Here is a 14995-nt window from a genome sequence, read left to right as displayed (position 1 = left end):
TTGTAACTAATAAGCAATCTGGGAGACATTTAGAGACCATGCACAGGACTTCCCTGGTGGTCCATTGATAAAGACTCTGTGCTTCCGGTGCTGGGGCCACTGGTTCGATCCTGGTCAGGGAAATAAGGTCTCACATTCCACATAGTGTGGCCTTAAAAAAAAAAAAGGACCATTCATAAATGTGTTGCATCTCATCAAAATTTCCCTCTAGATCTAGTCTCCACTGATGATTCTTGCCTGAACAGGTATTTCCTATGATGGTTCAAAATTATTCCAGCTGCCATTTTAACCTCAGAGCCTGGTCCTGGTTGGGGTGAGCCTGGGCCTCACCTGATGCCTGTGGCACCCCTGACATATCTCAGCAGGACCCACGGCTTTGCTGAGTGCTCTATAGAAACCCCTGGGCCAGCAGACAGCTCCAAGCCAAGCGACCAAGGCAAGTCAAGCTGCTGGCAAGGTGTCGAGTCCCACCAGGGACCTCAGTGAAGCTCAGCCTCTGGAGGCCTCAGTTTCCTCACTCATAAAGGGGATCACAGTGCCACCCACTCCTAATGTGGGAAAGCACTGCAATTTGCTCCCCAAAGGTCGGCTCCCTTCCTTATCTGTGAGGGCTGCTGAACAGGCCTGGTGGTCAGCACAACAGGAAGCACCTGACCCGGGACTTACTGACTGTTCTCTGACCTTCGTATTATCCCTCAGGAATTCCCCTGTCACTCGCCTGACGTGTGTCCACCATACCAAGTGGGTGGCCTGCAGAAGCAGGGGGACCCTAGGCAAATCGGTTCACTTCATCTGTGAGGGAGGTGAGGGAGAGAAGTCCCTTTACTGATGGGGGTGTGCCCCCACTCTGGCCCAGAAACAAGGTCTTCTCCTGAGGGCCACCTTGAAGGGAGCGGCTGCCGGGAAGGTGTCAGTGGCCAGCCAGCCACAAGACTGAGGAAGGATGTGGTGAGAACTTTCTTTCCTCCTGGCCCTGGGGGCAGGAGGCCTGTGCAGAGAAGCGGAGCCTTTTTCTTCTAAATACGAGTCCTGGTATCTGGTATGAAGCTCTGTGGGGTTTTGCAAACCGCAGATGGCTGCCTTCAAGCAGGACTCAGGACAGAGTGGGAGGATCAGGTGGGGAAGGGGACATCCAGAGGGCTCATCCCACCTGAGCCCGAGCCCGGGAACCTCCCTGTGTCTTTCTGGAGCCACCGTATTTTGTATCCCCCCAATCTTGTGTTCCTGCCTCCCCACCTTCCTTACCCCTCTCTCCTGTCCCAGACAGGAGACATGTCAGAGACATGAGGCAGGGCTGTCAGAAAAAAAGACCTCATGAACTCACTCAAGTGGAGGTTTCTGAGACATTACCAGGAGGCCCTGTGGGGGTACGTGGAGGGTGGAGAGGTCGTGGTAGAATTCCGCCCTGTTGTCATAATTTTATTAAAGGAACAAAGTTCCTGGAGGAAGTAGCAGGGTGTAAGTAGAAAAATATGACTTTAGATTTGGAGGCAGACACATCTAGATTCAAATTCTAGCCATGAATGCGTTTACCTTAGGTAAAGCCATTGACCTTAGGTAAAATGTGCCTCTGTTTTTCCGGTTTGTCAAATGGGCTAATCTCCCTCTTCACAGGATTACTGTGGAACACTTGGCCCATGGTCTGCCTCACAGAAAGTGAGGTTAATGAACTCCAGCAGCCCAGCATCGCAGAGCCCCTGCTGTTTGGCAGGCCTGTTTTGGTCTCTCACTGTCACCAGTGGCCTCATAAGGAAGATTTCTGTTCAGTCCATTTACAGGTTAGGACTGAGACTTAACTTGCCTAGGAGACCACAAGTTAAGCGTCGGGACCTGGGATTCCACACCCTAGGTTCCGGGCCTGGGGTGACAATCAACTGCTTCCTGTTTCTTCTCTGGAGAGTCTGTGACTTCAGATGGATGCTCAGCCCAGGGAAATTCTGGCCAACCTGGGACATGCCCACCTTTCCTGGCCCCTAAAGGACACCCCGAGGTTGGTCTGGCTCTCTACCAGCCAGCCAGGGCCCAAGGGAGAGGCTCAGGAGGCCCTTCCCTTATAAGGACAGCAACTCAGCAGTGATGAAACTTCTGGGCCTCCCAGCTGGGTGGGCGGGGGAAGGGAAATGACAGGCTCCAACGGCTACAGCTGAGAGCCTGAGCCTCTGCAGGAACTCGCCCACGAGCCTCCCCTCTTCCCTTCCTGTGTCAGCAGTCAGTGGGGCTTTCCAGAGGGTCCCACTGGCCAGAGTGGGGAGGAGGAGCCAGGGCCTGGGAGCCCAGGGTGGGTGGTGGCCCATGGAGGGAAGACGTGGGAACAGGCCAAGAGAAGGGACAGGACCCTTGTAGGTCCTGCAGGAAGCACGCAGTTTGGACTCCAGGTTGGTCAGGCAGGGCCAGGTGAGAGGGAGGAGGCTGAGGAGAGGTTCTTGGGCAAGTCTCTTTGTCCCTTTAGACCTCTAAGGTCTAGTCATAAAGGGGTGGGGACCCGGATGGGGGACGGTCAGCTTGCAACAAGACCTTCCCCTCCCCTTTCCTTAGCTGTGTCCCTAGTGGCCTGCCCTTCCCAACAAAACTTATCAGTCCAGATCCATCTGGGCAACTAGCTGAAGAAGCATAGTTTATCAGGACTGATATGGATCATTGTGATCATCTAGTCCCTCCTGCTGGTTTTAGAGTGTGGGAAGTAAGAGCTTGGAGGGAGGACCTGAACAACTTGCCCATCTATTTTGTTTAAAATATATATGTATATATATAATATACATACATAGATATATTAATGTGTATGTATATATGTGTATGGGGCTTCCTTGGTAGCTGAGACAGTAAAGAATCTGCCTGCAATGCAGGAGATCTGGGTTTGATCCCTGGATTGGGAAGATCCCCTGGAGAAGGGAATGGTTTACCCATTCCAGTATTCTTGCCTGGAAAATTCCATGAATAGAGGAGCCTGGCAGTCTACACCCCATGGGGTCACAAAGGTCAGAAACAACTGAGCAGTTGCTTCTTCATATACGTATATGTTTGTGAGTGCTTTTTCTTGGTTTACTATTTAACATTACTTTTCAGGAAATCTCAACTTGTTAGTTGAAGAAAAGGACAAAGTGCTTTTTCTGCACCCAGGTCCAGTTAGCTCTGGGTGTTGGTACTTCGCTGGAGACCTCTGAGCTTAGCAGTGGGGGTGAGGCAAGATCCTAAGGAAGAACCAAGTGTGGCAGATGGAGAATCAGTCTCTGACACTGCTGTGCACAAGTTGTGTGACCTGAAGCAGCTGCAGCCTCTCTGAAACTCAGTCTCATCTCTTCCGGAAGGGTGATCTTGAGGATAAAATGAGATTGTTTCAATAAAGCATCTAGCTCAGGGCCTGGCACAGAGTAAGGGCTTAGTAAATGGGTGACATTACTGTGTTGGACACGTATGCCTTGCCAACATTACATTAGGTGCTGTGGGTTCCCAGCACATTAAAATGAGACAGACACCCTGATTCAGTGAACTCAGTGGGATCAGCCCTGGGATAGAGGGGCAAGTTTCTGCAATAGCATAGAGGAGAGATCAACAGGTTACTTTTGCTGGTGAAATCAGGCAAGGCCTCACGGAGGAGGTGACCTTTGCTTGGGCCTTGAAGGAGAAGTAAGAGTTTACAAACAAGAGTTGGGGAGACCATTGGAGAGAGGGCACAGAGTGTGCAAAAACAGAATCACAGCATATAACTGGAACTGGGACAACTTCTGTGTAGTATCCTGTAGAAGGAGGTGCTGAGGGAAGGGTAAGGGGATGTGAAATGAGGTGGCAGAAGGCAGGGGGTCATGATGTTTCTCATAAGGCTTGAACAGTTCTCAAGAGGGCCAGGACAGGCTGGGTGGGGACTGGAGGCAGGGAGACCAGTTAGGAGATGGTTGCAATGAACCAGGTGTGGAGAGGTCAGGGGCTGAGCTGGGACCCTTGCTCCTGAGGCAGAATGAAGGAATAGATCCTTTTTATTATAGGAAGCAGAATGGGGCATTTGGGGTCTTGCAGGTACAAGAGAGATGGAGTAGGGGGAAGGGAATCAGAGATGACTGTGGGGGTCGGGGCTGGGAGTGTGGAGGTGCCCTTTCCTAAGACAGGGAGCACTGGGGAAGGGGCAGCTTGGAGAGAGGATGGCTACTGTGTGGAATTGTCCGGTGAACTACCAGAACTGGGCTGGGGCAAATCTGAAGTTCACAGACATGAGGACAGTGGGTGATTGAAGCCACAAGTATGGCAGAGTTATGTATGTTACTTAGGATTAGATTTGACTGTGACTGACAAGAGGCCGTGGTATCAGGAGAGTTCATCAGAGACTATAATCAGCTCTGGAGAGACAGCCAAGATAGCAGTGACTCAAGTTTATTTCTCTCAGTGAGTTAAGTCCAGCGGGAGAGTCCCTCTCCACCACAGCATCTCCACGGACATCCAGGACCTGGCATTCCTTCCTGACCATGTGTTTTGCCATATTAGCTCTTGATACCCTCCATAACCCACGAGTGGCACTGCTTTGGTCACCACCAGAGCATTCTAACCAGTGGGAATGGAGAAGACGTCATAAGGACACACACCTTCCCTTTAAAGACAGTTCTGGAAGTTGCACTTCTGCCTGCCTCTCCTTGGCCAGATCTTAGCGATGTGGCTACACATAACTGCAGTGGTGGTCTTGCTCCTTGATCTTTGATCCTGGTGACTACATGTCGGCTGAAAATCAAAAGTCGTATTGCCAGGACTTCCCTGGTGGTCCAGTGGTTAAGACTGTACACTTCCACCGCAAGGGGCATGGGTTCAATCCCTGGTCAGGGAAGATCCCACATTCCTCCTGCATGTGTACATGCTAAGTCGCTTCAGTTGTGTCCAGCTCTTTGCGACCCCACGGACTGTGTAGTCCACCAGGCTCCTCGGTCCATGAGATTCTCCAGGCAAGAATACTGGAGTGGGTTGCCATTTCCTCCTCAGGGGGATCTTCCTAACCCAGGGATTGAACCCGTGTCTCTTATGTTTCCTGCATTGGCAGGCGGGTTCTTTACCACTGAGCCACCAGTGCAGCCAAAAAAAATCTTATTACCAAAGATAGGAAGAATGTATCTAGAGCAATGCTTCTCAACTGGGGACCCTGTTGCCCTCCAGGGGACATTCGGCAGAGCTCGGAGATATTTTTGTTTGTCACGACTGGGAGGGGTGCTACCGGCATCCAGTGAATAGAGAGAGACCAAGGACACTGTCAAACACACTACAATGCCCAGTACAGCCCCCACCCCGCCCCGCCCAACAATATCTGGCCCAAAATGTAGGTGGTGCTGAGGTTCAGAAACCCTAACCATTGCAGATGATTTATAGTTCCACGACCAGAAAAGTAAGTGCAGGGTGAGCGCTCACTGGTGGGCTGGCAAGATATCTGTCCCAGTAGGCCACATATCAGGGGGGGTCCAAATGCTCAGACCTAGGCTCAGGGGATTTTTCAGATTTGTCCCAGCCTGGAGGGCCTTCTGCCCTCTTACAAAAGCAGAGACTTTGTTTCATTTGTGTCTCTTTGTTTCACTCATTTCTTGCTATTGGGCTCAGAAGTACAGTTTCCCAGGCTGGGCTCTTGGGGAAGGGGCTTGTTTAAGCTATAGGTGTTTCTTTGCCCACGAGCCACCAGCCCTGCCCCTTGCTGCCGGTGAGGGGAAAAAGCACATACTCTGGGCAGCTGAGGCCGGGCGTGGGCTCAGTCCCTCATTCACAGTGCGACCTTGTCAAGATCCTTCCTCCAGCCTCCTGGCCACAAGCCAGGGCTGAGTGGCCCAGGTAAGGCCCTGCTGGCCCTGGATCTTCAGAGATGCCAGGGCAGCTTTGCTGGCTTTGCCCACAGCCTCCGGCTAGGCCTCTGTGCTTCCTCCCTCCCAGGCAGACTTCTAGCCAAGTCAGCGTTTCTGGGCCCCTCCCACCTTCATTTCCTTCCTGGGCTGTGGCCTTGGGCCTGAAGGGAAATAGGCCTGCCCAACTGCGGCCAGTGCCAGGCCGTGCTGGGCTTAGCCTGTGGGTCCCCAGAGTCTCCAGGACGTGGTGTGGCCAAGAATGTGCCTGACTGTGAGTGGAGAGTGTGTGAATGGCTCTGCCCCTGGGGAGGCCTAGAGAGAGAACTAGGCCCCAGGCCCTTCTGAACTGTCTGGGGTCCCGTGAGCAAAGGTCTCCTCAGGTCAAACAGTCCCCCACTCTCCTCTGGCTGAGAAAAGACTTTCTGAAAGAAACTGGTCTCAGAGAGCCGTCCATTGAGCCTGAGCCAGGGTCAGTTCCTGCAGTAGGCCTAGGTGGTACGGTCTCTGCAAGCTCAGAAAGGGTTAACTCCTGCCTCCCAACCTGTTTCTGGAAGTCCCGAGGGACCCTGAAGTTTTTCTACCCTTTATCAGAAGGTCTCCTCAGAGAAGTTACTCTGAACTTATCACAGAAAGTCCATGGTAGGAGGGACCTCAATAACCTGCATTTTACACACGCAGACACTGGGAAGGGACTTGCCCAAGGTCACCCAAGGGAGCCTGTGGCAGGCTATCACCAGTCTGGGCAACATTCTTCTCCCGCCCTGTCCTGGGGCTCTCCACCCCCACTCAGGAAACAGGCCCAATGCTTTCATTTGCACCATTGTTGGGAAGAGCCCCAGATACCAACAGGCTGTTTTCCTTCTGTCCAGCTCAGTGTTGATGTCTGGAGTCAGGAAGCGGGGTGATGGGAAGTGTCCTGTCTAACGTCCTCCTGCTGGGGTGGGGGTCGGGGCGGGAACCTCACAGGGCTGGGCTTCCTGAAATACAGTTGTGGCAGCAACTGCAGAAGTTGGCATAACATGCAGCATTCATTAAAAAAAAAAAAACAAACACTGAGAATGATTGAGAAGGGAGGAGCGATGGGGGAGATGGAAGAAAACTAACTTTTGCTGCAGAGAATAAATAGAATGATTCTAGAGTTGATAAATCAGGAGGTAGAGCCTGGTGGGCTACAGTCCAGGGGGTTGCAAAAGAGTCGGACACGACTTAGCAACTAAACAATAATAAGAAGCATCAAGCATATTATTTGCAGGCACGGAGAGAATTCACAAGAGCTAAAAATCATTACTAAGCCACTACTGAAGTGATTACCTCTGGGCAGTGGTAAAATTTAACTTCATTTGATACTTTGGAACACTATTTGAAGTATTATCATCATTATTTGCCACATGTGTGTGTTACATCTTTAATAAAACAGTTAATGCTGAGCTCCAACGCAGGCAGGGGCTGCTTGGGCAAAGCTGTAGTGCGGTTTCATTCGTCTCTAGGCTCCTCGGATGTGACACCCCCTCTGAAGTGCTTGTCAGGCAGAGGGAATTCTGTGTTATTCAGGCTTTATCTGGGCCCTCCCTTCCTGCCCCCTCAAGATCTGTTAAGACTGGCTCTAGGGGTACTTCCTTGGTGGCCCAGTGGTTAAGAATCTGCCTGCTAATGCAGGGGACACAGGTTTGATTTCTGATTTGGGAAGATTCCACATGATGTGAAACAACTAAGCCCGTGGTGGGCCACAACTACTGAGCCCAAGCACCTAGGGCCTGTGCTCCCCAATAAGAGAAGCCACTGAAATGAGAAACCTGTGCACCACAGCAGAGTAGCCCCCAATCTCTGCAACTAGAGAAAGCCTGAGCAGAGTAACAATGACCCAGTGTAGTCAAAATAAATAAATACAATTACTTGAAAAAAAGAACTTCTACTTATCAAAGACACCTTGAATAAAATGAAAGACAAGGCTACAAACTGGGAGAAGATAATCATTTTCTATAACCAACAAAGGATGAGTATTAAGAATATAGAGACGGCTTCACTGGTGGTTCAGGGGTACAGAATCCACCTGCCAGTGCGGGACACATGGGTTGGATCCCTGATCCAGGAAGATCCCACAGGCCTCAGAGCGACCAAGTCAGTGTGCCACAACTAGTGAGACTGTGCTCTGGAGTCTGTGAACCACAGCCACTGGGACCACATGCTGCAACCACTGCAGCCAACGCTCCATGGAGCCCGTGCTCCGCAGCAGACGAAGCCACCACAGTGAGAGGCCGGCGCACCGCGATGAAGAGGGGCCCCGCTCACCGCGTGGAGAGAAAGCCCGTGCCGCGGTGAAGACCCTGCACAGCCAAAAGTAAATAAATTAATAAATAAAATAAAAAAGGGACACAGTTTTCTAAAAGAAAAAAAAAAGAATATATAGAAAAAACCAGAATTCCTATGAATCAATTAACAAAAAGGTATATAATACGATAGACAAGTGAACGGAAGATATGAATAGGCTTTTCCCTGAAGGGAAAATATATCTGACTAGTAAACATAAAGAAGTACTCAACCTCATGAGCATTCAAGAAAATGCAAACACGCATCATAATGAATACCATTTTACATCCATTTGGCTGCCCAAAATTTGATAATACAAAGGCAGAAGAGGATGTGGGCAATCAGATCTCTTAAAACACAGCTATTGGGAATATACATTGGCACAGCCACTCTAGAAAACAATTTGAAGGACTTTCCTGGCAGTCCAGTGGCTAAGAGCTTTCACTGCAGAGCGGGCATGAGTTCGATCCCTAGTCAGGGAACTAAGATCCTGTTTGCGGCAAGAGGCACAACCACATTCTCCCCCGCCCCTCAAAGAAAACAATATGATATTTTCTTGTCAGACTGAATATACATCTACTCAGCGTAGGTTATTATTCCCAAATGAGGAAATCAAGGTACAGAGTGGTTAAGTGACTTACCCAACGTTATACCTAGTGTCAGAGCTGGGGCCTGATCCACACTCTGTAGTCCCAAAGAAGGAAGACAGGGCATTGATGAAATTCTCCCAGACACTGGGGTAACTGCAGGCTGGGGCTGAGGTTTTCTCTCACCCCAGAGGGGAGAGGTAAATAATACATGTAAGAACAATACAGATGTAGACATGTGTTCATAGCCTCACAGGGAGGAAGGGGCCTTCCTGGGCTTTGGGCCCTGCTGTAACGTGAGTTCTGGAATAGTAACTACAGGTGCCCCCAGTTGTGAGTACAGAGGAGATGCACCGCTTTCTCTTGCAGGTCAGCCCACTGAGGAGATGAACATGTAAGAGGCTTAGATAGATGCTGTGCTGGGAGTTGGTATGGGTGGGCACTTCACCCTGCAACTCATTTCACCCTGCAGGCATTTCTGTATCTCCTGAACACGTGAATCCTAGGAAGACCCTCCTGAGTCGGGGTTATCACAGGCCCTTTACAGACAAGGTGTGCAGACCCAGAGATGGCCAGTGACCTGCCATGGATACACAGTTTGGGCACAGCAGAGCAGGCTCTGGAATCCAGGCCTTCTGCTGTGAAACCTGGCATGACTCCCAGCAGGTGGCTCTCCAGGCCCCCACGCCGACAAAAGGTTTGTACACGCCCTCCTGTGAGCTTGGCTCCTGGGGTGTGGCACCTTTCCAGCTTCCCTCCTCAGAAATGGGTCCCATCCTTCCAAGTCTCCCTCTTCTCAGTGTCCCTCTTTGACAATGGTTGAGACGAACAGGATGAATCACTTCTAAAGCAGAAGCAAATCCGCACCACCCACAGCACCTACTCAATTTCCTGTGTTGGGTTTATAGGGGTTATTTTTCCAGAGTTTTCAAACTCCCACTCAGATCCAAGACCAGACTCTGCCTCCAAGGGCATGTCTTATTTGGGGTATGATTTAGGGGACGGGGTGGAACTGTGTGGCAGGGCCTCGAGTTAAATGGATCTACACTCTTCCTGAAACACCACCACTTTCATTTCTCCAGTAGGATCCTGATAATCGAAACACATCTTGTAACTTGTCAGCCAGGATGAGTCCCATATTATAGCTCTGAAAATGCTTTAGAATTTATGAAGTGATTTCACATCTAAAAATGTTCTTGGTCCTCAAAACAGCTATGAAAGGTAGGGCAGCAATTTAGACACATCATGTGGGACTTCGCTGGTGGTCCAGTGGTTAAGAATCTGCCTGCCAATGCAGGGGACACCAGTTCAATCCCTGGTCCAGGAAGATTCCACAGGCTGTGGGGCAACTGGGCCCGAATGCCACAACTACTGAAGCCCACATGCCTACAGCCCATGCACTGCAACAAGAGAAGCCAACGCAATGAGAAGCCACTGCACCGCAGCTAGAGAGCAGCCCCTGTTTGCTGCAACTAGAGAAAGACTGTGTGCTGCAACGAAGACCCAGCACAACCATAAATAAATAAATAATAAAAAAACACATCGTGTAATAGATGAGGACACTGAACAAGGCTCAAAGAGGAAGGGGACTTCATAGCAAGTCAGAGCCAATATTTGAATACAGGTCTTTTCACTCCAAATTCCGCTTACCTTAGATAACTGGGAGTTGCCTTAAAGCAGAGGCTGACAGGACGCAGAGTAGGAGGGTTTTGATAGGAATGTGGAAAGGATGAGGGAAAAAGGTTCTGGAGAACGGGCACCTGGATGGCAGACCTTGGCTAGAGGGAAGGGAATGAGCCCCATGGCATTGACAATTCAGGCAGGGGACAGAGCGGCCTGGCCATGCATGTGTGTGTGCTAAATCACTTCAGTCGTGTCCGACTCTTTGCGACTCCATGGACTGCAGCCCTTCAGGCTCCTCTGTCCATGGGATTCTCCAGGCAAGAATACTGAAGTGGGTTGCCATTCCCTCCTCCAGGGGATCTTCCCAACCCAGGAATCGAACCTGCGTCTCTTATGTCTCCTGCATTGGCAGGTGGGTTCTTTACCACTAGTGCCACCTGGAAATCCCAGCCTGGCCATGGGGGAGGCTGCAGGGAGGAGTAGGGCCTGAAATCTAAGGAGTCAGAGCCTGAGGGCCTAGGGTCAGCCTCTGTTCTAGGCTTCCGTCTGTCCTCTGGGGTCTGAGGGCCTTGCAGCTCTGCACTGTCTGCTGCCTGATTCCTGGCCAAGTGTCTTGTGAGCCTGTCAGCACTGACCTACTCACACTGGCTCGTGACTCTGTTCCTCATGTGACCACAAATGAGTCAAGAACGGAAGCAGGCGCCTAAAGGCTTCTGGGGAATTCCCGGGATGCAGGCCATTTGAGCTTTGGGTGTGAGAGGACTCAGGGGGCCTGAGAAGCTGGTGCTCACAGGGCTGGCTCTGAAGTCTGACCCTCCAGGTCAGGGGCCAGTCAAAATATTCCCAGATCCAATGTAATTCTTCTCCTGCCAAGTGGCATCAGTGTGAGGACGGGCACAGAGGCCCCACTGGTGGAGGAAGGCCTGGCTCCATGCCAAGCAGTCTGTGGGCATTTGGGGCACAGTGCCTTGATGTAACCCTGGGAGCTCCACTTTGCGGGTAAGCAAACAGAGGCTCTGTTTTTTCTAGGAGAACAAATGGAGTAACCTTAGCAGGAGCTCTAGGCCTTAGGCACAGAGATTCTCATTTCTCATTTATTCTCATTTAAGATTCTCATTCTTAATTAGTCTCATTTATTTGTAAACTTACTCAGATTTTAAAAACCACATCTACACATTATACACATGTGCTATAAAAGATAGAACTAGGCTAGTTCTTAATCTGGGGTCTGTGGGATCCCTAGAGATCAAAGGATAGAATTTAAGAGTCTGAAAGTTGGAAGGAGAAAATAAAAATTTTCCTTTTCACTGACATCTACCTGAATTTCCCTTTCCTCATCAATAATATGGTAACATCATTGCCAGTAGCAGTATTAGCACTGGCAGTATTAGGAGGAATGATGCTAGTGTCATGGGGAGAATTACAGTTATTTTCAAATCACTTTTTTTCAGATATTTTGAAATAAGGTTTACATTCATTGCTGTTTTGAAACTACATTAGTGTTGCTAGATCTTGGTATTTTATGCATTGATTGGGAAGCACTATCTACATTAAAATATTTTTTAATATTTGATAACTACATTTTAATATAGTTGGTTTCCTTCATAGGCCTATGTTATGTATGCTATACATTTAAGAACAGTATTCCGAGGAAGGGTCTATAGGCTTCTCCATATGACAAAGGAGGTTATGGCATAGACTCACACAAGGTTACAAGCCCCTGATCTAGGCCTGTGTATGTGTGCATGTGCCAGTGCTAAGTCACTTCTATCGTGTCCAGCTCTCTGCAACTCTATGGACTGTAGCCCGCCAGGCTCCTCTGTCCATGGGCTTCTCCAGGCAAGAATACTGGAGTGGGTTGCCATGCCCTCCTCCAGGGGATCTTTCTGACCCAGGGATTGAACTCACATCTCTTATGTCTCATGCATATTGGCAGGTAGGTTCTTTACCACTTGCGCCACCTGGGAAGCCCCATTCTAGGTCTGCCCTACTGTCTTTTGGGAGGATCCTGATTTTTTTAAAAGACTATCATCCAGTTATATCAGAAAGTTGAATGCTGATCTGGTTATTTTACATAATCAAGTGAAATTTAGGGATTTGCCTGGTGGTCCAGTGGTTAAGACTCTGCACTTCCACTGCAAGGGGCACAGGTTTGATTTCTGGTCAGGAAACTAAGATCTCACATGCTGGGCAACCAAAAAAAAAAAGTGAAATTCAACTTCTGCCATCACTGGATGGTGAGCAACCCACAGCTCTCCAGGTGAACATGTGTAACAGCCTATGAGCAGAGAAGTCTTTCCCCTAAGGGATGGCCTAGGATGGCCAGCCATCGTCTGGATAGTCTCTGTTTTCTCATTGCTACCCACGTCTCTCCTTCATCACCCCGTCTCTCTGGGGTCCTGGTTCCTCTTAACAAAATGTACTCTGGGGGACTACCCTGGTGGTCCAGTGGCTAAGAATTCATGGTCCTAAAACAGGGGGCCCTGGGTTTGATCCCTGGCCAGGGAACTAGATCCCACACATCGCAACTAAGAGTTTGCATACTGCAACTAAAGATCTCGCGTGCCAGAGTGAAGATCAAAGATCCTAAGTGCTGCAGCTAAGAGCCAGTGCAGCCTAATTAATTAATCTTAAAAAAGTGCACTGGGAGAAAGGTCCTGAATGAGAGGGGTTGGGGTAGAGGGAGTGGCCCACCTAACAGAGGAGCTGGTTGCAGTGCCAGCCAGGGCATTGTAGGACCAGTCACCACACTTCCCTGAGTCTTGTGTTTCTCAGCTGTAAAATGGGCGTAATGATGTCTGCTCCTTTTGGCATGAACTCAATAAGATGCTAAATGAGAAAACATTAGTGGTACAAGGTCACAATGATCATCCATTCACACTAAGGTATTGGCACCTGCTAACGCTTTAAGGATGACTACTCTTGGGACTTGCCTGGCGCTCCAGGGGTTAAGACTCTGCACTTCCAATGCAGGGGGCATGGGTTCCATCCCTGGTCAGGGAACTAAGATCCCACATACATCACAGCCAAAAAAAGAAAGAAAAAGATGACTATTATCAATGTGCTTGGTATTGAAATTGGGGATGGAGTTAGGTTGAAGAATCCATCTTCTTCTCTAATAGTGAGTCCTCCCTTCACACAGATGGGGAAACAGCACAGATTCAGAATCATATTGAATCCTGGCTCTTCCCTGACAGATGTCTGACCTTGGACGAGATGGTTTCACTTCTCTGAGACCCAGTTTACCACCTGCTTAGTGTTGACAATAACAGAATTGACCCTGAGTGTTATGAAGATTCAATAAAAAACTGTGTCAAGAGCACTTAACGCAGAGCTTTGGGGAAAATACTGGAAAAATGTTTATTGATGAATATGATCTTAATCTTTCAGGATTCAAACCCTGAATGGGTGACTAGGCCATGAGTCATTAAGGCAGGCTGGACTCACCAGAGGGCTAGTGTGGGTAGGAGGCTGAAGAAAGATGGAGCTCCTCCCCGACCTTCCCCACAGGGCTTCCTACTGACACAGGGAAGATGCTGCCCAGAGGGCCTAGGGGTGCGTGCACTCGCCATTCCCCATGGCCAGTCCCTGTGGAGCTGACCCCAGGCTGCAGGGTCAACCGGATAGGCCCTCGCAGGCTTTGTGTCCTCCCTCAGTCCCCTGGGTCCAGGCAACTGGATTGCCGCCAGGCCTGATGCTCAGCTGCGCGTGGACATGGCTTCTAGGCCAGGCCTGGAGACCCAGGAGGAAAGGCCCAGGAGTGGAGCTGCCTCCTGGGTGAGGCCCAGAGTCTTCCTCCTACCTGGACGGCACCTCAGAAAATGAGCAAGGCTGAAACTGGTAGGGACGTAGGAAAGTGGGAACCAGTACCCAAAATGAGGAGCTAAAACCTAGAGAGGAAGGCGCACCCACACAGCGCATACCACATGCCCACTGGCGCTCTCCCAGAGCTGACTGCAGCTCCCAGGGACCTCGTCTCACTCTCCCATCTCACTCTCCGAACCTTGCAGGCCGCCCTTCCTCGCGCCCACCTCCCTCCCCAGAAGCCGGCAGCTCATCTCTCCTCCATCTCACCTCCCCGCAGGGCAGGCAGCGTGACCTCAGATGAACTGGCCCCTCCACACACACCAGAGACTGAGCTGCTTGGCTAGGACCAGACAGGTGGACAGGGTGGGGATGGGGCACACACTCAGGAGTCTCCCAGGTGTTTGCCAATAGAGGCCCATATTTAATGCCTCCAACGGAGTGGTTACAAGGATTGCTTCTAAAGCTTCAGCCATTCATGCATTACTTACTGGAGTTTTGTTACCTAAATGATTAACCATTTGATATTCTCAACTCCTTTCAAAACTTAGTCTAGTCCCAAGCAATAATATCTGTGAATTCATGAATTTGATGGCAGATTTATTTTTTCTTGATTTATATTTGGATCAATATATTGGTTTTTGTTTTTTAAATTTGGCCACACAATGTGGTCTGTGGGATCTTAGTTCCCCAACCAGCGACTGAACCCACACCCTTGGCGGTGAAAACATGAAGTCCTAACCACTGAATTACCAGGGAATTCTCAGATCAAATTAGCAGTAAAACAATGAACAATTCATCCACATATCATCTAAACTCACCTTATGGATCAGGTTTTTAAATTCATCTTGTGGTCTATGTGGAGGAACTATT

Source organism: Bos indicus x Bos taurus, chromosome 10 (assembly GCF_003369695.1).
Source record: "Bos indicus x Bos taurus breed Angus x Brahman F1 hybrid chromosome 10, Bos_hybrid_MaternalHap_v2.0, whole genome shotgun sequence".
Classification (NCBI taxonomy): Eukaryota; Metazoa; Chordata; class Mammalia; order Artiodactyla; family Bovidae; genus Bos; species Bos indicus x Bos taurus.
Note: the sequence above shows the minus strand (reverse complement) of the source record.